This window comes from Varroa jacobsoni, unplaced genomic scaffold (genome assembly GCF_002532875.2).
Source record: "Varroa jacobsoni isolate VJ856 unplaced genomic scaffold, vjacob_1.0 scaffold_858, whole genome shotgun sequence".
Classification (NCBI taxonomy): Eukaryota; Metazoa; Arthropoda; class Arachnida; order Mesostigmata; family Varroidae; genus Varroa; species Varroa jacobsoni.
In genome coordinates this window covers 376,463-401,611 of record NW_019213760.1, presented here as the reverse complement: position 1 = coordinate 401,611, position 25,149 = coordinate 376,463, and the positions used below count along the sequence as shown (strand labels likewise).

The window sequence follows — 25,149 nt, the reverse complement described above, 5'->3', positions numbered from 1 at the left end:
CTACAATCGACAACACACGTAACATTTTGAACATCGTTTGTTACGGTCACAGGCCAAATACGAAACGGTCATTAAAAGAGGACGATAGAAATAGAGAGGGTTCAATACCGCTGAACGCGGAACCACTATTTGTATCAACAAAGTTAGAATAAAATGCGATATCTTCTTGTTGTCGTCATCAGAATCATTACAGATCGACGAACCCAGTGACGTTGAGTGGGAGGCCATCGCCTTGGCAATCAAAGGTGATCCATGCTAATGCTCCGTCCAAACTTTTTGTTTTTTTGCTGCTCTTATTAAAGCAAACATTTAGCCCACCATCATTACGTCCGTCACCGCGACGCCTCAGCGTCGCTATGTGGAAACGATGCGTGCCCGGGGACTGAACATTGGTAAAGTGAATGTGGTCAACGGTATAATCGCACCTGGCCTATGTATATCGCCATTTTTGTTTGTTCGGCTTACTTCCTATCGCTATTATTATTACTACTATGTAGCAAGTTAAAAAGTTATCTATTACGTAGAAAAAAATATGGAGATAATGGTCAAGGGAAGCAAGATCTGAAATTGAAAGATTCCCAGATATCTTTGTAACGGTAAGATAATAACGTTGGCACTGCTAGAAAAGCGTTAGTGGAACCAGAGAGCCGAACTTATAGTCGTCATTGTAGCGGAAGGGTAGCGTAGAAATCATACGCTTAGGACAAGCCCAGGATTAGCACCGCAAATAGATCGAAGCTTAAAAGGTCCTGCACTAATACCAGGACAGCGATGGATTCTGTGTTTCACAGACAATTTAGAATTATTTTTTTCGTATTATATTCATCGAACACGCTCTTCAATTTTCGTCGAATCCAATAGTCATCGAAAACTATATTAACGCCGTCTTCCTTTCTCTACAGAAGTCACATATGGATAAAATAATAATAATGGATAAAGATCTGTAAGGATGACAAATATATTGGTGTGAAGGTTACTAAAATGGAGATAATCAAAATATTAGAATTTTTTTAAGCTCGAACCAGTAATGGACTAGAGATCACTCAATGCTTCCGAAAATTCTGTTGGAGTTTAACAACAGAAAATTGTTAAGTGATTTCCATTTCACGTAGCGAAAAATCACTTAACTGTATATCTGGTAAATGTTTGCACCAGTTACCGCGTTAATTTGAGGGTAGCAGTTACTAACTAATAGGCTAAATCGTTTTTGCTGCAAAAAAGTCCTCTCCTTATGCTCGGACTCATATATATATATAGACGTCTGTTGTTGATGCTAAATGTGCGCAGACGCATCCCTTCCGTGAACGACTATTGCCAGAACAATATCGCATAAGCATCTGCAGCTGGACGCAGTGTGTTTGTTAGACGTTTCTTCAAAAAACAGAAATACGTGATGCTTACATTGCGTCGGCGCGCTCCAATGCCAACGCCACTTCAGACTCTTCTTCCATAATTTTTGTATTTATCTTCGCATCTGCAAGTAAACAACGGAAGTTGATAACGCACTTTCACGTAATCGGTTATACCATATCGAATCGAAATACACGCTTTTCCGTTGCAGCTGCAGGTGGGAGTCGAACAAAAACACGATAACGGCAGATAGAAGAAAAACTACCACTCCTTTGGAACGATCCTTGAAGAAAGGATATATTGAAGTACAGATTAATGCAAGTGGCAACTAGTAAATGAGTGGCGAGGAGAATTTGATGTGAACACACAACGTAACGGAATAACCCATTATAGTGGAAGCACACATTCTAGTTACGGAAATAAAAGGAGATAGGTAATTGCGTAGTTCTTTAGCTACGGTTGTTGTTGTTGATGATAACGTGCGTGAACTGGAACGAAGCCAACAAACGGATATCCAGCGTTCTGACGAACATTTCATAAATGCTATCTACGCTATGTGTTTATATGGTCAGCTTTTGTTTTTGTTCTCAAGGAGCAAGTTGACAATATTTCGAGTAGTCTGATTATGTCGCTGCTTAAATCAACGAGAAGGGACGTACGGATCAACGAATTGAACGAGTCCGGACTAAACACTGCCGACAAGGCCTTGCCATTTTTGTACGTAGACCAGTGTTTTTCCTTTGCTGGAGAGGTAACGTGTGACCTTGCAGAGAAGGTAGGCCAAGATCAAAGCGACAGTGAATAGAAATTGAAAAATCTTGTCGCCCCTTTACATATACTTGGGGTCGAGTGAGGCAGCCATTCGATACGCCTGGATATATCTAAACATGCTGTAACATAGGCCCGATTTTTTCCAGTTAGGCTGTCACTCTATAATGTTAAGGTTGGCTTCCTCTGGAAAAGGGAAGATGATCGGTCGCAATAGATACAGGACCATGTTACAGGGTTAAGCAACGAACAGACACGTCTACAGAACCGTCAATTCATCATAAAAATGAATGAGGTTCAAACTTTGCGTCGCTGTGCTAGACGGTAGATGGTTAAGCAGCTTTAATTCCCATAGACAAACCCACATTGTCCTTTGCCTTTGGTGGGACCAGCTGAGGAGCATAAACATTGTGAAATGCGCTATACCCGAGATGAAGGGTTTAGTACGCAAATATATAATATCATTCTTACTGAATTTGTCTGGCTCGTCGGTTCAATAAGGACAGAGTTTTTGTTTGCAGTATAAAATCGCTATTAACCCAGCGGCTGTCGACTGAAGCTCCTTTGACCTTTATATATATAATTTTTGTAAAAGGTCCGTGTCCTATTCAAACTACTTTAACGGTACAATCGATTCTGCGAGCGCTGCCTATGACATGCATTTCCAAGACTGCAATTATTTTATATATGTATTACAACAATGCGAGCTACACCAACGCGATATTACACCATACAAAGGCACAAACGGAAAATAATTTCAAAAGATTAATTTTGCCCGGTTTAGGGACATAAATTGTTGCTATTGTGGTTTAATCTTTTTTCGCTTAACGGGACTCATGGTGACGTCAAAACGTATCGTCTTCACCCATCTTTTCGTCTGCAATTCATCTCGTCAATAAGCATAAAATTGCAGACATGTAATTACGTACCTATGCAGCGCCGAGCAGCAGCATAAATGATGAAATAGTTCGATCTATCTACACCTGTAAAAATTTTCCACTGACTGATAATAACGAAATGACGTAAAGCGAGGTCAGATGCTTGCTCAGGATATCCCGAGAAAGACCTGACTACCGAGACAGTCGAGTATGGCCGATCGCAGAAATCAGCAAGGGTCAGTGCCAGGGCAAGCGCCAGCAGTGCTCACGATTGCAGTTACTTCGGCATATAATTCCATAAACATGTAAGTTTACCCACTACTTGAGATCTATGTATACATAACAACTCGGTGCTATGTCAGAAATCGAACATATTGGCTTGCAGGCCGACTCTTCGTTTAGGCCACTGTGCTTGATACTACAGCTTCGCCGTAGCAACGTAGTCGTCGGTGTCGATGTAACGCTCCCCAGTTCGGTGCCGTTACATGCGAGAACCAAGCATGCGTGGTTTTACATAAAAATCTAAAGTGGATAAATTACATGCGCGTCGTGAATTTGCTCATCGAAGGTCAGCAGGTGGCTATTTCCTTGTCGGTAGAGTATCTTGCGTTGAATGGTCAGTGAGTGTCATCAGCGCCGCAGCGATCCATAAATTTGAACGCTCGAATCCTGTGCCATCGCCATCGTGGCGTCATATCTCTAAGCGCCTCCAGTTCAACCGCTGTTGCCGACAAGGGGTAACTTGACGTTAGGTAAGTCAGCAGTGAAATCAACAACAAAAAACGACAACTTAACAATAATAGCAAATGACAGCCATGACAAATGAAGCTCTCTACTAGAGCCGCTGTTCCCAAAGCGAATAGAGGCTGATCGCTACCTCGCTATTACTCATGGTATATGACAATTATGTAAACAATGGAGCCAGCAACAGAACAGCGCTCAACAGTCACTAGCGCTCCTCAGAGAAGTCGTTTACCATCCAACTAAATCAGCGGCAGATTGAAAATTAGCGGACTGTAAGCGAAAAAAAAATATGGAGAAAAGCAAACGGGAGACAGGACGATTTACAAATATTGCTATTCTTTTCTTATATTATTACAGGATACGAATATTTCATTGAATAGGACTAATATCACTATCTATTCAACTTTTTATGGATTGTGTGTAAACGGTAATTTTTATCTTCCAACGCATCCCTCATCAGGTCAGGGCTGCGATGTCATTTTTAAGTAAGGCCGTTCGTAAGCAAGTAGAGGTGGAACTGAGTTACGTAACCTGTGCCTAATAATTTATAAACGAATATTTTGATCCATTACAAATGCCGAATATTACTGGATATGACTTTCATGCCACACCACGATGAATTTGCTAGAGACGGGGTCTGGTTAACGGTGGATTGTACTGAATGATATAAGTGTTTTGCCAGCTGTATCAAGGTACGGTCGTTTGCAGAAGTCGTTTCATTTCGTAGTTAGACTCATCCTGTTGAAGCAAAACATATTTAATTGCTCTCTTACTTCGGAAGATTTTCGGTAAACTCTTCGTGTTGACAGGTTACCGAATAGGTCTCCGAATGATGCGTAACACTTTTTTCCAATACGATGTGTAAAGATTTGGAATGCCCATTCCTGTTCTGTCTGATATAGTGGGAAGGCATTAAGGTTGAAGGACAACGACGACCCCTTTTGGAACTAGAATTGCAATTGGAACTATTTCACTTTGGAAGCGCATAGTCGACTACTAGAGCTTGTAGGCATACAGTTCCAACAATTAGCACTTATTTATTAGCAATTATGAAGCACTGCAAAACGAGAATTGACCCAAAAAAAATGTTTTTCATCCAATAACAGACTTCTTTCTTCTCGTTCTTTTTTAATTACTACTATTTAAAGTCAGCGAAACTCTAACGATTAGTCGTAACAAAGGCTGTAACTAGACAGGACCTTGGTAGGATATGAGTCTGACCGAAGGAGCAAGGATATTACCTAAACCTCGATTGAACAGATATCAAGAAAAATCATCAAATGCATTGAATATTCAACACTGCCATCGGGGCTAGCACCCGTGGATGTACGAATGAAGCGGACGAATCGAAAAAAGCTTAATCGTCGGCTGATTTGGCTTACCCCAGAGTATTCAAAGGCCAAACCACCTTGGTCATGCTTATGATTCATCATAATGACGAGTTAGCAAGAAATTACCTGCTACCGCTACTGCTATTCGTTAAGCCGCTGTCTCCAGTAAAACGACATCCAAATCCCAATAGTCTTCGGCATTTAATCAGCCCTAGTCGCACTGCATCGACGCCACCGACGAGGAGTTCGACGATGACATAGAACTACGATATTCTACAATCCACAAGCGTTCTAAATAGCTATACTTGTAGCGGCACCGAAGATCATACTAATACTGATCATAGTAGCAGTAACAGTGCATATGGATTACTGTTTACCGATCGCCATACATCTAAATACTTCCCATCTGTAAGTAACGCCTAGCATGCACAGAATGCTACTTGGCATCCGTACGGTGGGCGTCAACTGCTCGTCAGCTCCGAAAAGCGTCGAGTGGAGTCTCGTAATCACCGCCGAGTGGCACCAATACCTTTGGCGCTCGGTTATTTGTAAAGGATAGCGTCGAGCTGGAGCGGTGGCTTGGGCCGAGGGTGCTGCCTACCGTTCGAATGCTGCTCGTTCAAAGCCTCACTCTTTTTACTATATCAGACGAACTTTACACTTTATCGATCGAATGATTTTGCTATCGTGCACTGCAGTGGCAAAGATGCGCAGGCAGGTAAGTAAATAACCTGTCTAGCTTCTTAGGTCTGCGTCCACAGGTGGCAGTATGTGGTCAAAGTGATAGATATTTGCGTATATTTCGGAAGACTGTAAGGAGAAGGCAGCGATGGCAGGGAAAGATAGTCAACTTGTGATAGAAGTTGACTGTGATAATCTTCTTTCGCCTTATAAAACGACACGCGAGCCGACTAAATAAGTAGCAAATGGTGAAGTTAATAATGGCCATACGAGTAAGTTTACGGCGACAGCGGTCTGCTGAAAGCGAACTGATTGTGGTAGCTTACGATCTCATGATGAGAACAGATACTTTTGTCAAATTGTTAGCACTCCTCGTGGCAGAATTCATCGGGGCGTTCGTTCAAAATTGCTTCTGGTAATTATGTGCTAGATATAACCAGTCGACAGTGTTCATTTGACGTAATAGATAACAATGTTTTCTTCTCTATAGTACGCTAAATAGTATATACGGTTTTACACCGACCAGTATTTATAGATTTGAAAGCAACTTTTCAATAGCGCTAGATTCGTTTTTGGATGTCTGCCTTCGAAACTATCAGAGTCCTCGAACGTTACCCTAAAAACGATAAGGAATCCTCAATTCGAATATGAGATACGATGAATTTCAATGCAATTGCAACCAACCAACTGGTTTCTATTGCAGAATCATGTACCTGGCAATCATGATTACGGTTCGTGATCTGACAGATAGGCCACTGAAGAGAGCGTAACATGTTATCATGGCCTTTTTCTCATACTTGTGTTAGGAGTTCCTTCTTTATTTCGTACTATAATCACCTACTGGTCAGAAAGTCCACTCACATTTGGCCAACATGACACTCCCACTTTCTTATACGTTCATCCATCTGTTCTCGATTGATTCGCTGATTCGATGCAGTGCGGGTTCCACTTCGTCACCCTTAAAGAAGCCTGGCCAAGTGATGCTTCTCTTTGGCGTCCGCTGTTGTTGTCATCGTCGCCGTTGGTGTCTCGTAGTCGTCGTCTGCTAACATAAACCGGACCGTTAACATGATGTTATGATCTTGCTAACGTCGACGCCTGCCAACTGCCGAAGACCTAACTGCTACGGTTGCTTACCATCAGACTGTAATTTGCGGCGTAGCTATGAGCGGCATGATCACCATCAACGATAACAATAAAGACGAACGAAACCAGCTGCCAACAAGAATCACTGTCAAACTTAACTCACTAATACAGTACAACTACAGCCCGTTCTAGAACAACCAAACTGAATGATACGCTCTGGCCGCACTAACCCCCCCAGTTTTTCCTGGATACTGTACCAGCTTTGAGCCGTTGCCACTAGTGCTATCGTGTCTGCGTCTGACCGCCACGGTTGTAACTGGCGCTTCCAAAATTGAAGTCACAAACCTTTGTCATTATGATTAACTCGATTAATGAAGAAGAATGCCGTTTATTGTATTTATCAAAGAACAACTGATGAAGTTGATTGTAGCAAATGATGGGATAGCAGAGCCAATTTACTTTTGCCAAAGGCCAGTATCGGACTCCATTGACCCGCGGATGTTAAGGGTTATCGGCTGATGAAAAACAAACGGTAAGACACCGTGGACAACAACAACAGCAACAGCAGCAGACTGTATTCATCTCACACATAATCGTCTTTATCAGTTGTTGACTCAGGACGTGTAGCGTCTGGCCTGAGTCTCCATCAAGTCTAAGACAGCCCGCAATATCATCGGACGCACTATAACGGCACATAGTTGCCGCTCATCACTTTGACAACGCTACGCAATCAGCCAGTTTACTTGCTTGCACATTATATAGATATATATCGCCAACGTGACGTAGATACTACAAATTTTCTATAAATAGAATAGGTTACTTGGAGATACTTGTGTTGGTCACGTATTACACCCATCGTTGAGGCGCGACCACAATTTTCAGCTATTACGTGATCTACTTGTAGTCTAAATGATGGACCTGGCAGCTAAAGATCGGTAGCTAACACTTGTTGACTAATCGCTTATTCGGGAATCAAGACTGGAGAACAAAGACTTAGCTAAGGCCGAGAAGACATTGATAGCGTGGCTATCGTACGAGCTATTCTTGACCGGTCACTTCGTTCCTTCCCGGCCCGCTTCAGAGCGTCCTCTCCGAAGAAGCGAAGTCATGTCATCTCGAACACATCGGACTGTCCATCCATTGACAATTCCATCCAAGTCTGCGTTAAGTCACTTAAAGAATCTTACGTAGAAGATACAATAAACAGGGCGATAGACAGACGACAGCAAGGCCTGATCATTTGCTTTCAGGATGGCGGTAGCTGTACGCGAGTTCGACGCTAACGGAGAAAGGATCGTCTACGAATGCTAGAAGGTAATCTGCATATGAAATAACGTTACTTTTCAGTTTGTCGTATTCATTTGTTTATATAATATGAATACCAATAGGAAAAATTCGCTTTCTTTTTTCAACATGATACGACGCTAAGTTGCAGACCATTGCAATCACAGCTATTGTGATCTGTCTGTTGTCAGCTGTTACTGCTTCCTGCCGATGGGCCATGATAATCCACACAAGGACAACATGCAGGCCAATACTTCATAGAAGCGTATTTGGTTAGCTTAGGAAAATGGCCCAATGATACATAGAAAATATTTTTATTACAACAACATTACTCGATATATATATAAAGGATTAAGGAAGCATGAAATGATAAAGGTATAGATCAATCAATACGAAACGCCTGCTCGACTCAAACAGCTTCTAGGGCAACTGTGGTGAAGCGTTAAAAAAAGTCGATACACGGTAGTTATCAAATGCATAAACATAAATTAGCACAAAAAAAATAAATACCATTAGATTATTTTTGCTGAATGTTTATATTTTAACAGCGTCCTGAACACTGCTGGATGTCCTCAAAGATGGCGGTTACGTAAGGAAGTCATCTTCAGCTTTGATTATCGCGTCTAATCTTCGGAAGATGTCATTCGAAGATAATCGTTTTCTTTTTTGTTTATTTCTTTCCCAATGATAAAGTTTGTCGTTTCCTGCGCAGCAGAAGCCGTGACGATGTAAGGCTGAGGTTTGGCTCATACTCGTCGCCCCCCCCCCATGATAATGTCACCACCCCAGGGGTGGGAGGGATACTGTATCTGAAGCAAGTATACGAATGAAAGCCTTGACGATGCTGCATCATAAAATACGGCAGACCTTAACCACTGCGACTGTAGTATCATTGTACACCGCTGCTGCCCGAATTTATAGTAATGCGTGTATGTAATGCGCAGACAGTGATTAGAAAGGGATTTGTTGAGAATCAGATAACAACAGGCGAAGAGGCGGGTTGGTTGTCGACGCGACCTGCAATGCCGTCAGACTAGCAATACTTTTTTTTTAATGTGTATTTTATGTATATCAATTTACTCCTCATGAGTAAATCAGTCATCGGGCCGATCCGCAGCTACGGATTCTATGTCAGCTGTATGACGGCCCTCTGTATTACGTCCATGTTTGCAGGTACTTATGCTATACGTGTAGAATCAGCGGCAAAAAAGGAAACAAGTTGCAATATAGGATTATATAGACGCACACCTATATTTGATTCCACGACGACTTTTCTTTCAGCTTTTTTTTTCCATTTGTTAGGATAATTATATGATCAGTTATCAAAGGTGCTGGAAGAGCAAAGCGTCACGTGTAAAAATGGCGCCAAAATTAAATATCCAATCGTGTAATGCGGGAAGTAATCGCTGATAGCCTGTAAAGCACTTGTCTGAATTAGGTGGGCAGGACGTGATGCAGGCCAACGATTGTTGTTCCCGTGAATATCATCCGATGTGGTCCTGCGTAACATATATAGAACATGTTAGTGTCGTGTAGTAAGTTCTCGTTGGGCTGATACTTGATGCTATAAAACGATTCTTTGCGAAGACTGGGGATCGTCGCTCGACGACTGTGGGTTATACACAGTCAGTTGATTCATTCTGTATCGTGTCGGCATAAACTACTAAACTTGAATATGTGATACACATACACTGGTTTTTTCAATGCAATACAATGTCAAGAATAAAATTGCATATATAGACACTACTGGCTTGTGCAGCAGTCTTCAGTTAAATTGTCTTCATATATTCTATCTAACAAGTTGGTATCGGTTGGTATATTAATGACGACTTAATGTATTCCGTGGGTGATATAAGGTCGTGTATGCAGAACGCTGCCATATGCCTACACACATGTATCAAATATATCTGTCTATTCGGCAGGGATCTATGCGCGCGTCCTGAGGAAAAATCGGAGGTTAACATTGTGCCACCAATATTTACTGCCAATGACCTGATATATAGCATTTATGCACACGTGCTTAGGATCCTATGGTAGTTATTTGGCTTCTAGGCAACTCGTTAATAACTAGCAACAAGGTTTACTGTAAGCGCCTTCGTTATGAATCGCCAATTTCGTTCTGCCTATTACACCATATTGTTAATGTGGAAGACGAATAGTCTTCCATTTCCAAATTTTTCAGGACAGGATTTCAGGACGTAATTTCTTACACAACTATGCTAACGGAAGGTTCGAAAATTGTCTACAATAACGTGTTTTGGCTGTTAGCTCTGCAATGCATAACGCTTTTTCAGTTGGAAATAACTGAAACAGCGTTATGAAGCAATGATCTGGGCTGATGGTGACCACGGTTAGGCCTGGTAGCAGTGAAAATTAGCGTCGTTTTGATTGGACTACCAGTTTCATAAAGAAAAAAAAAACCAACAAAAGTATGGTATCTTTGCGGTAATTACGCCAACCACAAAAATTTACGTCCCCATCAGTTGCTGATAATAGGTGGTATTATTAATATGTCTGTAACGCTTCTTCGCATGGATTTTCTTTTCTACCGTTCCCTACAGAGTGTGAATCCAGCTATCTTAGGTCGGTGATCAGTTGTCATGATATGACTATAGGCTCAGGTCCCTTATGAACAATCACAACGGCTGTTCATGTATTAGAGCTCATTATCTCTACCATTTTAGCTTGTTGGCCTAAAATTGTAATTGTTTAGGCCGTAGAACGAGGAGGAAGTTGAATAGGATCCGATACATTTTATGGTTTGTGGTTGCCTGTAGGTCATTTGTAAATATTTAATAGTGAACAATGTCATGCCAGAAAGTGTTGCCATATTGTTGAAGCTGAGGTCAAGTAAGATCATTCTAGTAGACTCGTTTGTATTGCCAACCCTATAACGATAGCTAGCGTTCCTCTCATCTCTTACGCTTGCTTAGGATGGAGAAAATAGGTAAAGCCAAATTCGGACCAAGAGACGGAGAGTTAAATAGCCTTAAGCAAAATGGCATCCTGGAGAAGCCGATCTGCGTCTGTGAAAAATCGACGCGCATAGGTTGCGGTTGGGTGTCTGTCGATCCTCTCATACTCTCTTGACCCAGGCATCGTGTTATTTTGCTCGTAGAAAAATCAGGGTAAGGCGTGTTCAATATTCTTCGCCAACTGTCGAGAAAATAGTAACGTAATGAAAAATTCATGGAAAATTAAATGTGAGGTGCCGAAGTGCAATGCTGAACTAGCCAAATGAACGACTAGTTTCCACGATAGGTGTCCTCTGTACTTTTATAGCAAATAGGTCAATTAAACCTAAATAAATGCTGGCTCATCACTTTCGTAACCGTTTATTTGTCCTTAGAAGACCTAATTACTCAATTCGCACTGGTCTAATAAATTTACACCTGCCTAAACTGATGATCGCTATAATAGCGCAACGTGTTGTTAGCCCAGTTTTGATATCCGTCTGCGGTCTCTCGATCAAATCTATTATACTACTATGATTTTTGCCGTAGCGCGCATAGGAATCACTATACCCAGTTCAATTAACCGTTTGATATCAGGTTCGATTTTGAACAGTCTCTCATATGCACACAAGCCTTTGTCTATTGAAGTCTAGCTAGCACTCTTACTAGTGCTTGTTCGTCTCTTCGCCATCACATTACTAACCTCTTTATTTAGGCATCATTTATTAGCGAATTCGATGAGACGTGGTGGTTCTGCTGGGGATACCAATTGAAGCGACAACTTTACGCTTATAATCGCTAGCCGCCATTACTATCGCTGGTTGCGCCGCTGAAACTTCCACTAGTTCAGCTCGTGCGCTCATCCATCATCAGCTGGCCCTGGTCCTGCGGCCAGCTGTAGTTCGGTAGAAAGGAAACTGTTGTTCGGTGGGTTGCCACCATTGTTGTGCGACTGCAACTACCTGAATGGCCTACCTAAAACGAGCTATCAACCATCACAATATACTTGATATAGTGGTGCCTGTTGAGCGGCCTATGAAGCTGAAGGTTCCGTACTGTCCGCATAATGTTAGCTAGTTGGACTATAACGTTATGACAATTTCAGCCCGTTGTAGAAAGGTGCAACGAGCCAAGCTTGTTACTGCTCGCACGCAAGGTACTTTAACTCGTTGTCGTGTCCTTTGTCGTTGCCGTTTTGCTGTCGCTGTTGTAGCTGCTTCCTTCGAAGCTGCTGATGCTTCTTGGCGTCGCGGCCAGCAGAAAAATGGAAGTCGCCCCGATGCAACCGATCTGACGTCAAAAGGAGACGAAAAGGAACACAACCACAGTACCGGCACCAGGACGATGACGTTCTTCGTGTTCGCCTCAGCTGCCGACGACGATGACATTTTCCTTCCCAGATTTACCCTAACCATCTTCAATATCAGCTCTTTTTCGTGGATATGCCGTCATTAGGCTTCGAGACAGTTAACAAACACTGTTGTCATCATATTCGTCGCAGGCAGTTCTGGCAGCTGACACCGAGGCAGCTGGCGCCAGCTGCCAGAACTGCTCGCAGGCTGACTGTCGTCTCAGTGAAGGGGCAACAAAGAAGACAGCCGGGCTCTGTCGCCTCTGTCCGTTGTCAACATGATTAAAGTAGCCCTTGTTGCCTACGATGGCTATCGATTCAGAAGCGACTGTGACAGGGAAAAAAAAAGATAGACTGGCGTATTTGATGCGGATGTAAAGATTGGTGAACAGGAAAAAATTCGGGGAGCATATCTGGATTCCAGTGGCCCTGTGTAGTAATGCTACCAGCAACGATAGGCCTAGTCCGTTTGTTATAATTTCTGCAGTGTAATATGAAGCAATATAGGGCATGGTAGCGTATGTTGCACGAGTGAGTAGTCGGAGATAAAGAGGAGAACGACTAACGAGGCAGCTAGCCGCTGGTTGATTTGCTGCAGATTCATCATTAGGTATAAACAGCAGAAGAGATTACTAACCAGTAAATAGTTCCGACCAATATGATATTGTATGCTTGTACGCTATACCATGCCGGTCGCTGATGGCTGCAGTGAAGAGAAACGAAAACAACTGTCTCTGCGCTGGTGGTGATAATGGCGATAACAGGTAGTCTCAGATCATCATCGACGAGAACTTCATCTTATTCAGCTATTTGTAATTGCAGATATTCGACAAAGCACTATATAACAATACGTAGACATGCTAAAGAAGGGCAAAAATGACGAAATCTCTTGAAGAACTTCCGCTCTCTGGCAATGGGATAGTAACGCGCAACATCAGCAAAAGGAACTGATGGAAAGTTTAACAACAACGCTAACGAAGCTCAATAACTTGCAGAACTACTCGAAGCCGATAACGGTGATAGGGCTAATGTAACAAATGGTAACGGCAAAAGCGATTATTGGAGTCGTAATAATTTAAACTTTTAAACCGATGAAGCCGAAAACTTTTTGTTTCATGAGCATTCATCAATCTACAAAGATTAGAATAGAAAAACTAGCCCATTTAACCAAAGCCCGGACACTCCAAGCTAGTTGAGACATGGTGACTAGCACAAACGAAGCAGCAGCGTGAGTACTGCTTTAGAAGCGTCCATGTTCATACGTTTTCATTTGAAAGCGGCCATGAATGACGAATGGGGTCACTCACAACCGTCGAGGTGCAAAGGAACCTGTGAGTAAAAAGACAATCAAAACCTCTTATCGCGGCAGCTAGTCTTCGGATGTCATCGGACAGCGGTTCACGGGGGGGCGGAAAGAGAGGTTGGGACAGGAGGGGGCAAACGAGTCGCTGCTTAATATTATTATTGTTGTTGTTGCCGTTCGGCTTTTCGTTGTGGGTCCATCTTCGCTTTTTTTCTGTATTTCTCATTTTTTTCTTTTTGTGGTTCTTGTTCTCTTTCCTCCTCTCGTCAGTTCTATTTTTCGTTTTTGGCCGACAAGAAAAGAAAATAATTGGCCTTCTATCCATTCGTCAAGGGTCATATACCTATTTGATGCGGAATTTGGTCGAATGTATTCGCTGGTTGACGGAAACAATCGGACAACTACACCAGGTAGGACATGGTGAGCTTTTTGGATATTTTTGCCTTTAAAATACGAAGCGTCGCGCCGAGTACCTGCATCATCGGAAGGGAAGCGCTTGATTTGTAACGGCACATAGAATCAAAGAGACCTGTACGATGATGGTGAAGCAAACGAATATCAATCAATGGCAGGCTGAAATCAATGACGCCTAGTTATAACTACGATTCGTCACGAAACCATGTGTTCTGACAAAAAATGTTGCATCGATAGATATTTCCTCAGATGACCAGCCATCATCAATGTTCAAACCTGTTAATTGCTGGCGATCATGTCCGGTTACTTGTCAACAATTCGATGAAGCGTACCCTATTGAAAACCTATAAGGCCGTATCTACTTTCTTCTACACACCCATATGTGCCTCTCAAAGATGACCATTCATCGCAAGACGACCGACAAGCTATTCAATGCAGGTATATTACGGAAACCTGTTTGTTGTATCTTGCAAAGAAATATATGACCAATAAGAATTACGTTTTTTTTTTTCTGCTTTGAAAGATATGAGGCTAAAACCTCACTAAATTTTGCAAAACTTCATCTTCCAGCCTATACTGAAAATGCAATACTCTTAATACACGCATGTGTCAACAAATTTCCGCTAATACTAATCTTTTATCATTTAATGAACAAGTAAGACGTGCATCGAGTGAGCTCGACGTGGCTGTCATAGAAGCAACGTCCTCAATTCTGCTGTCTTAACTGAAGCTGTAAGATTCACGTCCGGTATCCATTCCATCAAATAGCTGGATTCCAGTACGAAACGAACCGAATGTCCGGGTTCGAAGCCAGAAGATCATAACGTGTTCCTAAGATTATCAGACAAACACGCAAGGCTAATGTTAGAAGCACGTTATGATCTAGGCACGAATCCGGACCTACCGAGCGCAAAGGTTCTACCAGATCAGACATGCCATTTGATCATCTGTGATATATTTTCCAATCGATGGCACGGACGTCTTGCAGTACCACCGCTTAGTTTTTACACGTTTTAACGTATGACTCTGCAGGAATGCCATTTTGTAGTACTGATCGAATACCAATAACTTACAATTAAAATAATACCTATAGTACAAACATATACACGACACTGAATGAAGTAGTGTAAAAAAAAGTTTTTATACCTGCAAAGCATGAGCTGGCTCTCTTTCACCATATATTAGTTTACGATTAACTATGCGTTGTTCATGGTTTCCATCTTCATCCTGTTCTTTAGGGTGCGGCCAATCTTGGCTTGCTCAGACGGTAAAGCCGAAAACTAGTAGCTTTACTTTGTTGCCGAGTTTTTAACAAATATGGTCGTAATAATAGCGGCGTAAGTAGCGCTCGCACTGCTTCGGCCGCAGTCGTTCAACGCTCGTTCACGCCGACCACAGACAACAACTGCCAAGTGCCGATTTCTGTCCGCTAACATTACGGACATCAAGAGCAACAACAACCTCATCTGCGTATGTGACGGTAAGAAAGTTTTTTTTTTCGAGTCGGTGTTCGGAGCCTGCCATTAAAATCTTCGGTCTCTAACAAGACGTCAATGTCGAATAGGATCTGTAGGGAGCAAGCATTGCCGCCCACTAACAAATTGTGCTGTTAACGTATTTCTCAACCAGTAATCGCGACAACAAAGCTGCTGCCTCGTGCTGCGATAGAGCAACGACTCAACGTAGCTGCTCATTTGTAAATATCTGTAAAAGCTCCCGCCTCTGCGGCTTTTGCGCGTTACGAAGCAGAAATAGACAGATGCAACCATATGCCCATCCACTAACTTCATCTTTGCTGAGTCTTTGCGCCGCTAAGCCCTCAACGTTATATGTCGATGAAACGAAGACGGAGCTCTGCTAGCGAAAACGAACGATGTATATGTGTGTATATATCGGCTAAAAGTCGTGTTGATAACCATGACAAGGTGAAATGGTTCGTTTTGTCGTCGTCGTCGCCATTTTTGTTGTTATTATTATTATAGTTGTTGCGATCGGCGTGCACGCACGGTGGAATGATTGAACCATTCGTGCTTCGGAACATCCTGCGTCAGCATTTTATTTCAGAGCAGCGTCTGAAGGAGCAGGAGAGGGATCCGCTGACCGACTGGATGGATATAGCGGACGATGTGAAGAACCCTTGTGGTAGCCGATGCTGTTGCTGAGGGAGAAGGTGTTAATGATGGTAGCACCATCTGGTGAGCTGTGCGATGGTAGCGTTACCAGCTGTTAAGTGGCTGAGCAGTCAGGCGCAGACAGGTGCTCACTGTTGACGTCGTTTCACGTTTACCTAATACCAGCAACGGAAACCACGGAGGAGGCAGCAGGAATGTACTCCTAGTCCTTTGCCGCGGCCGTTCCCTATCGCTAATACCGTTTTAGATATGACCAGACCACCTGCTCACGTCGTTGGTGGTCAACGAAGCAGGGAATATGTCCGAAGTTGGTTCGCTGACGAGACCGACCGACCGACCGACTGCCAAAACAATCATTAACCATTGAAGATTGGCACCAGACCGTCGCTATCGGCAGCAGGAATGATCGTTACCCGCGCTTCAGGGCCCGACACGCAGGACGCAAAACAATCCATTCGGAGGAAACATACATTTGTAGGCGCATGAGAATGTCATATGTGATATACGTGTACATACGCAGCGGTAACATGTAGTTTTGACTATTGCTACTGCTCTACCCAGTAACAGTCAGTCAGCAGCGCTTGCCATAACAGTAGCTTCGTTAACAACCTTGCCACAAGCACCCGAAACATGAAGAAAAAGAGCGCCGACAGTATACGTGAACAGCGAGATAGAAACGACGTCGACAAGGCTATAAGTTTTGCCGAATTCTGCCCCCCTGCTGATGCCGCTGCTACCGGAAATGAACTACGGTAACCGAGAAGGGCTTTCTCTTGCTTTGCGACAAGCCACAGCGCTTGTCAGCACTTAATTGCAGCCATTTTAGTTGTTGCCGTCATTCTGACGCTTATCGTTCCCTTCGTTAGCTGAAGAGCTAAAAGTTCCCATACTTAGCGCACACGGATCGGTCGGCACCTGCCTTACCCAGGACAGCAGTCACTTTGAGCTCACACAATCAATATCTCTAAACGCAACGCATTAAACACACAAATTTGGCTGCATATGGATATGCCGGCATGTATACACGCATATCCAGAGAAGTATATATAACTGCGGCTGTTTGTCGATCCCCGTTGTCACGCAATGTTTGAGCTGGCATTTAACGCTCCAGCCGCGGAACAACTGCGTGATGTTGGATTTCGGCAGTGGTCTGCAGCAGCAACGCATATCGTCAGCCACCTGGGACTGCGGCTAAGCAAGCAGCAGTGCGCTGTCGTTAGTCGAACCCGTTTGGCATCTTGAACCATTCACTGCTTCGCTAGAGCTGGCCAAGGCTTGACCCAGAAACGCCGCCTTAGCCTACTTATGTCATTCGGGAGGGGACTTCTGTAGGGAAGGAGAACAGACTTTTCTAGAACTTACGACTGCCACTATGTTGCTCTTAATGCTGGCATCATTATCACTGTTATGTTGAGAATCATCATAGCGAATGCTGAACTAGCTGGCATCTGGTTGCCGCACGTATTGTACGTTGTACACTTGAATCTGAGCGTACGTAGACGTATCGCTTTGAATGGTCACACTAGGCTAAGCACGCACTACACGGATGGCTGTCATGTGGTGTGCTTTGGGGACTTGTGCTTAAGTTGTTCACGCTAGATGGAAAGCGTGAATGCTTAAGTTTAAGGCACACAGTGTTCTCGTAAGAACGCTTCATATATATAAGCTTGCATACCCGCTACTAACTACTAGGAAGATGCGCAAGCAGAGTTGTAGGCGTGCTACGATTGGTGCACGACTGAGTTTTTTGAGTGAAGACTAAGTTTCTAGAATAACTTCTGAGACAGCGTGTCAGTAACAAGGGCCCTTATTACCTCGCTGAACTGCGCCTTATCCGTAGTTTAGAGGAAAATGAAGCATATTTAGAATTGTGCTTGCCAATCCTAAATAACTGTTCGAATTTAGACGTGACATGCCTAGAGACCCAAGTAATCGGCCTGCAAGGCAACAAAGATTTCTGCTGATTAAGTGGGTAAACACTAGAACGCGGCTCACCGTACAAATTCAAAACCCCGAGCTCATTTATTTGAGCTTTTTTGCTCAAAGTCTAACTGAAAAGCGGGTATAGCACCCAAGAATGACTTCTAGATACTACAGCATATCTACTTTATTCACATACAGGTATTCTTAGGTACAGAGCAGATGTAGACATGAACCCCATCGAGGCACATTGTGGTGTTAGTCAGCAAAAAATCTCCATCCTGAGTGAACCTTCTCCTGGTCAGCACAATATTTTATACGATCTGCATGCGACAGCTTTGTCAAGTAAAATGAAAATATATACTATACGAAAGAAAACGAATTCTGTGTTCTACCGTTTCGTACATGCGAGTCTTAGATTTGCTGCCTGCTAGGTCAAAAACAATGGCACAAAAAGCCCAGAGTCAGCACCTGGCGGTTAGTACAGCGGCTCGTCATAAGAACCGTGTCCCCTGTCGCTCGCGCCCAGTCGAACACAAACGGCAAGCGAAGCTGCAGCGATAACGACACCGTCGATCGTTATGTTCGACCATAGGTTGGTAGGAAATTCGCGCGCTTTTTACTCATCGTTTCCACGACACTGTAAGGCGATGCTAAACTGTATCTGCATGCACTGCTTCTAAGGCCATTCATTATTGTTGCTTGCCGTATATTCATACGACAACCGGAAACGACAGACCAACAATAGCCATAGCAACAATAACAACAGCAGCAGCAGCAGCAGCAGCTGCGGGTGGTGTGAACTATGAAAAGCGCTCATTGGGCTCTCGTGGCTGTTATTGTTGCAGTTGTTACCTTTCTTCGACTGCAATATTTATATATTTGTGTGTGTACAGTGCCTTTGAGCGTGACTCGCTGGTGGCGATGTCCGGATACAACAGAAGGCGGTGACCTGCATTGCCGTGCCGATGTTGTTGGATGCGGCTGGTCGAGAAAACACGCCATCTTTTACTTACGCTTCACGAGACACAGACACATACACATACATGCATACGTGCAGACAAGTGTATGTACGTTACCATCCATCCATTGCTAATGAATCAACAGGATTGCTGCCGAATCGGGGAAAGTGGCGGCCGCGACGGCGCTGATGCCAATGAAAGACACAGCGCGTTATCGAATTAGAACGAAAGGCATACAAGGCGGCGTTTGGTTCTGTTGATGCCAATGTTGTCGGCATGATTACCTTTGCAATAATAGCTATATCAGCCATAGTACTCACTGTGTTCTATTGTGCGGAATGCTTTCGTTGCTGTGGATGATGGCTGCGCTGGTTACGAGTAGTATAACAAGCCACGAAGCAGGCTGTAATCGTTTGTTGTCGGATCGCTGTTAGCAGTATCATCAAACTGCGAGGTGATGCGAGCTTGAGCTAGAAGAAAATACGAAATCATCTTCTTCGTTCCGTACAGCCACTTTAGTTTAGCTGACAGCCGTTACGTAGTGCCGCTGCCTCGGCGACTGTCGACGCGTTGATGATGAAGAGATCGGGCTGCATGTCTAATTCCTTTTACTCACTTTAGTTCGTAGTGCGATTAGCACGGGGTGCAGTATATAGGCGTTGCAATACTGTTTCGCAGGAAGGGAAGGATTCGCATGCATTAGCGGCAGCAGCGTCAACAACTACTCGTATTAGGACTATCGACGATAGAACTTCTAGTTTATATGCCTGCATGTCTTAGTATTGGCAGTATGACATCGTTGTCACTGTAGCAGTGACAGCGTCGGCAATAACATCAGCACGGACAGTGTGAACGCCAAAGTCATCGAACAGTTAACGTCTTTGCAACAATCAGCATCAGTCACTATTCGTTGATGGGGACGCTGCTGCGGGCTGCCGCCTGTAGTTACCTATTGCCGGTCGTCTACGTTGCTAAGCAACGACAACTGTCGGAACCGGTGCTCGTGGCAGCATCGACGGCCTATACAGCTGAGGCGCTAGTAATACTGTCTCGGGGAACTGCTGGTCGCTCGTTCACTTACTCGCCCGGCATTCAGACATTTCTTTTTCCATTAAAGAGGTCACACTGTTGTCGAGTTGCGCACGCCAGCTACTCACCGCGACATGACACTACCGTCTTTGCCGTCCCTGCCGCCGATTCCGCCACTACTGCTGCCATCGCCTGTACTTATACTACTATATCCGTCCATTCATTTAAAAAGAACTGAGCCAGAGAGGGAGGGAGAGAGTGACTATTTGGAACGAGAGGCGTTTGGGATAGGCACAGGTATAAGGCGACAGGACGAGTTATCGGGCAAGTAGGCCATTTCACTGGCTGGCTGGCTGGCTGGCTGGATAGTAAGCTGAAAACGCTCACCGGGATAGAACTGCTGAAGGACTTGCAACATTGAAACGAGATTGCAACGAGTAGAAATTAGCGGGCGGATCGGCGCGCAGGTAACCCCGACAGACGCGGCATTTCCAACAGGTGACAACGACGCACGGGATAAGACCAGAGCGCTCACGGGCGCTCTGCCAGCTGAGTTCGTTTCATTTTATATCGTAGATGTTATTAATAGTCGTATATACGATGTTATTAATCATTGCCGTTTTAAATGGAACGAGACAAGAGGTCATAGACATACGCTGGGGTAGCGAATAGAAAAGCGTCCATGGTCACATTAAAGGGTGAATTCACTTGAATTAAACGTGGCTTGAACGGCATCGCTGGCAGAAGCAGAAGCTAGGTAAAAGCAGTGGTAGCTTGGTTACATCTGGTTGAACGGCAATGCGAACGAATCGCGTCAACCTGTTTCGTCAGTCAGTCAGTCAGTCAGTCCCCAGGCTGGAGAAGTGCTATAGTGGCTACGCCATCATCGTCTGCATGATTTCTATCACTGTCGTAATCATGGTGATCGGTAAATTGTGACGAATAGTATATTTCTGAGTGTATATGTGCTGTATTCTGTTTATTGATATAGATCTTCTTACATTCGTCTCCACATGTGCAGACGCGCGATTGACTCAGCTTCGTTTCGATGATCTTATGCTCGTTCTATAGATTTAGATTTCTTGAAGTGATAGGCTAGGCTCACATGTTAGCCGTAGGAAGACATAGCGTCCACGGACGCGCGAGCATCAACCAGTCGGCACTAAGATCTTGCCGAAGGAGACATGTTTCGATCGCACGGCCAGAATCGCTAGTGGCACTTTAATCGTTTGTTTTGACATCTTTCACAGGTCGACTTCCCCGACTCCAGCGGTGTCGTCAAAACTAGCCATCGTAGAGTTATGTAACGACAATAGTAATACTACGAGAAGTTGTAGAACATTGAATCAGTGATGTATAGTAAGTAACGTACTGTCATTAGGATGAGACAATTGGAAGTTTTTAACACTATTATTTGTAGGATTGTCCGAGGGACGGGTGCCATAATGTCTCAAACCGTAGCTCCTTGTGTACAGTCAGTGTATAAGCGAGAATATACGAATGCGAGACATTGGTTTAATAACTGTCGTTAGTAGAATTGGACGGCAGCAGTAGTAGACTATCTGATGGCTGAGTAGTGAAATCGCGATCAGCTTTCTTCTTGTGTGCGATGAACAGAAACAGCTCGATAATCTTATGAGCTGAATATGAGTTTATCAATAAATGATAAAGTTAATTAATTAACTTTATTGCAATAAAGTTAATTAATTAACTTTATCACTAAACTCAACCTTAGGATAATTAATATCCTACATGGTTCATATATGTTCGGCTGAATGGACTGATAACTTGTGGAGGGTGGCTGAAATCTCACCGAATACAAATGCGCCATTCAGTTCCTAGAGGACGTAGCTATTTTTGCGCCCATGCTTCAGCTCTAATAAGTATACCCCGATTCGTACCTTGATATGCCCTTCAGATCAACTTGCTCCTGTGTAATGAAGTATAACTGACACGGGTCGCGTAGAATTTGTGTTGTTTGTAAGCAGTGAGGTGCTGTATTCGCTTAAATGTATTCGCTCGAATGTTCGCTTACTTCCTCTATTCAAACCAATCCAGAGTTCGTAATGTATTCTGTTTAATCAGAAAAAAAAATTGCCAAGGACCTGTGTTCTCCTTTTCAACATGCGGGATATTATTAGATATAGATGCGAACGTGTCTACTCTGTCAAATTTGAACAATCAGCGATTGGATAAATAATGGAATAATAATACCGATTCCAGATAAACATATCAGAGAGCTGGTGGAGACTATCTGCAAAATGGCGAGGTCTGACGTCACGTAGTTGGAGGTATCATTGGATAGTTGCGTTGCCTATTTACCAAGTAGCTCGTAGCTCATATGTTCACATAGGGAGACGTGACTGTTGATCACGCATTCATTTAATTCTCGGGTCGTTTTAAAAGCTTTGATAAAGATTCCTTAATCCAGAACGTGAGTCAGTGTAGTATTATTTGTTGTAGCAACCATTAAAAATCGCCTATGGTTCTGAAATTAATATGGCTAGGCGAGGAAAATGTTGTCCGTTAGCTTACGCAGGAAACACCTGCTTCGTTGCGTATTTCATTCGTCTCTTTTTTTTTTGTCTTTAGACATATTCATTATTTCAGGAGCTTCGCTGTTAGTAATTACGTTTTTCCTTGTAGGCGTTTTTCGTCTTCAAAGGTAACAACGGTGAATTACTAGGATAATCAAACTTTTGACGATTCGACCTGTTCTCACGTTAAACCCCGTTCGAGACGAAAAACGCACACGCAAAGAACGAGCAAATTAATTACGTATCGTGAATCAATGAGGTCGTTTGATTTGGACATGAACAGTTTGCTCCTCAACGTGACTTGTAACTACCTAATATTCTTTAACACTTAGCCTGGAGTGAAAGTAACGACGCTAATGGTAAATTTGGTCGTGGACGACTAATTGTTAATCCAAGGGTAGTGAAGGCAGAGACGCAGAAATGGCTTCCACCTCGCTCCGCCACTCGTTGGAGATGATCGAACACTTACACATAAGCAATACAACACACACAATCCCAATAGCGTTAAGACAATGCGCGCCACAACTTACAATGGTCAATCACTGTGATAGACAGAGTCGGATAGGAAGCACGTATTTCCTCCAACTGAGGAAATGGGAGAAATATGGCAAGACTTGACACTTCCCCTCAACAATCACATTAACGACGACAATAATCGGATAGACGCAAAAACACTACTAAACACATTGGTTCTGAAAGATCCAAGCACAACAGTCAATGCGCGTTGCGTCCAATCCATGCAGCCGAACTTTCCTCCGATCCGATTTAACTAAAACAAGTTATCTGTTGTGATAGCTGGACGATAATGTCGCGGATAAACGTAACCGCTTCACTGACAGACGCGCTGTGGCTGTTCGTGCGGGCGCAAGCGACCACAGTCGGAGACGTTCTGTTGTTATGGCTCTATCGGGGCTGGCTGGGTTCAGTGCAGTGGACTAGAGCGGCGGCAGTGAGTCGCACCGCGTGTCTCTGTGAAATTGACTGCAGCTGTAACAGCCACAGGAGCGTCAGCGATTTGCGCTCTTCCTGCGGTAAGGGGATCAAGCAGCGGCGGACGCTCGGCGACGACCGTTCGCTTTTGCTGGTAGTGACAGCAGGCGCGGCACGGTCGACGGCGCTAGCGGTCCGAACGAAGGCAGCCGATATCAACCGGACCGCTCAGTCGGAGTTCTCTTCGCGTTCTTTCGTCTTTCAGAACTGTGGCAACGGCAACCTAAACCGTCAACGGGATTGCAGTGTGGTGGTCAGTTCAGTCGTTGCCATCTGCAGCAATTGGAGCTATCGCTTCTGTTACCTTGGCTGGTTGCTTTTAAACGGTGCTGATATCAACAGAAAAAGGCCGCTTTAGACGATCACTGGAGACATTGTACCACAGGACCGTGTTGACAGTGCTCGCAGCGCCAGCACGGAGTGATGCGACTGGACGTGATGGCATCGGCGTAGACATTTCGGTATAGGTAGCAGTGGCGAAGCCGAAACGCGCTCCGGGGAGACGGCGCATACCGCTATGCAGTACCGCTATATCGAACGTGTCGTTGTGATCAGCTGACTACGGATAGTCACAACGGCAGCTGTAGATACATGGAGCGAGGCAACTGATTGATACAGGGGTCCGTTTGCCTGCTTGTCCGGTCCGCTAGCTGACCGGCTTTAAATGGGTAAATGTGAACGCGGATGTTCGACTGTGGGGCATCCACAAAATTTAGCACAGCGTTCAGTTCACAGTCATAGCATAGTAGCAACGGACAGCGAGGAGCACAAAGGTGTGGCTTGTATGCTGTGCCGATTGATACCTTCCATGTGCAATAGTTAAACAGGTGACCATTAGTCCATCGAGGAAACACTGTTTTATAGAACTTCCCTGACCCAAGACTTGCAACCAAAAACCCGCCAAAAAAAAATAGGCATCCAAAGGGGTTACACAATTTGACTGCGATGAAATCAACAGAGCTTGATTGCGTCTTTTATGGTAAGTTCGCATATGCAAAATCATTAAAAAATCGCATCTATTGACTGATTCAAGGCGGACGAAGGCTGACGCAGGCTAATGGTACCTATTTCGTGCGGTCGAACTCGTGATTTTCGTTGAACACGGGTCGCACAATTTAATGGCATAGGTTATTGTCATACAGTGTTTCGCAAATAAACATCAAGTGCAATTTCGCTAGAGCTAAAGCAAGACTCTACCTTTTTGGCAGTAGAAAACATAACGGAAATTAGGAAACAGATCATCGATCATTGGATTATCGGGGGAACAAGTTAACAATACCCTATCCATTATTATCTGCATTGAGGCAACTATCGATAACATCAGATCTTATGAACACAGCTTAGAAACGTAGTTCAACCAGCTATATCTATGTGAAGACATAATACATGCCAAGCTACGATCTATTTGTTTTAATGCCTGCGCTACGTTAAACCA

General features: G+C 43.8%; 3 long non-coding RNA genes and 1 other non-coding gene across 6 annotated transcripts in view; 1 reads left to right on the top strand and 3 right to left on the bottom strand.

The window, feature by feature from the left end:
• Window positions 1–8,759, top strand: part of LOC147752953 (uncharacterized) — a 19,141-nt gene extending 10,382 nt beyond the window's left edge. The window contains exons 2-3 of the long non-coding RNA XR_015312685.1: window positions 8,089–8,152; window positions 8,671–8,759. This is a non-coding gene — a long non-coding RNA (uncharacterized LOC147752953). The remainder of the gene's footprint in view (window positions 1–8,088; window positions 8,153–8,670) is intronic.
• LOC111264425 (MOB kinase activator 2) overlaps window positions 1–24,895 on the bottom strand; it is a 53,718-nt gene extending 28,823 nt beyond the window's left edge. Inside the window, exons 1-2 of one of the 2 annotated variants that reach the window (XR_002682855.2) lie at window positions 23,255–24,895; window positions 6,614–6,794 (exon numbers count right to left, since the gene is read on the bottom strand). This is a non-coding gene — a transcript (MOB kinase activator 2). Of the gene's footprint in view, window positions 1–6,613; window positions 6,795–19,478; window positions 21,445–23,254 lie in introns of those variants that run through there. The other variant, XR_015312684.1, reaches the window with a different exon arrangement.
• LOC147752951 (uncharacterized) lies at window positions 8,421–19,461 on the bottom strand. Of its 2 annotated transcripts, none has more exons than XR_015312687.1 (2): window positions 18,668–19,461; window positions 8,421–9,621 (listed from the first exon to the last, which is right to left on the bottom strand). It is a non-coding gene; the product is annotated as an uncharacterized LOC147752951 (long non-coding RNA). The 2 variants fall into 2 exon arrangements; XR_015312688.1 differs by lacking the exon at window positions 18,668–19,461 and adding an exon at window positions 11,780–12,954.
• Window positions 14,452–17,386, bottom strand: LOC147752952 (uncharacterized). Its single transcript, XR_015312686.1, has 2 exons — window positions 15,291–17,386; window positions 14,452–14,975 (listed from the first exon to the last, which is right to left on the bottom strand). It is a non-coding gene; the product is annotated as an uncharacterized LOC147752952 (long non-coding RNA).
• Window positions 24,896–25,149: the final 254 nt, after the last annotated feature.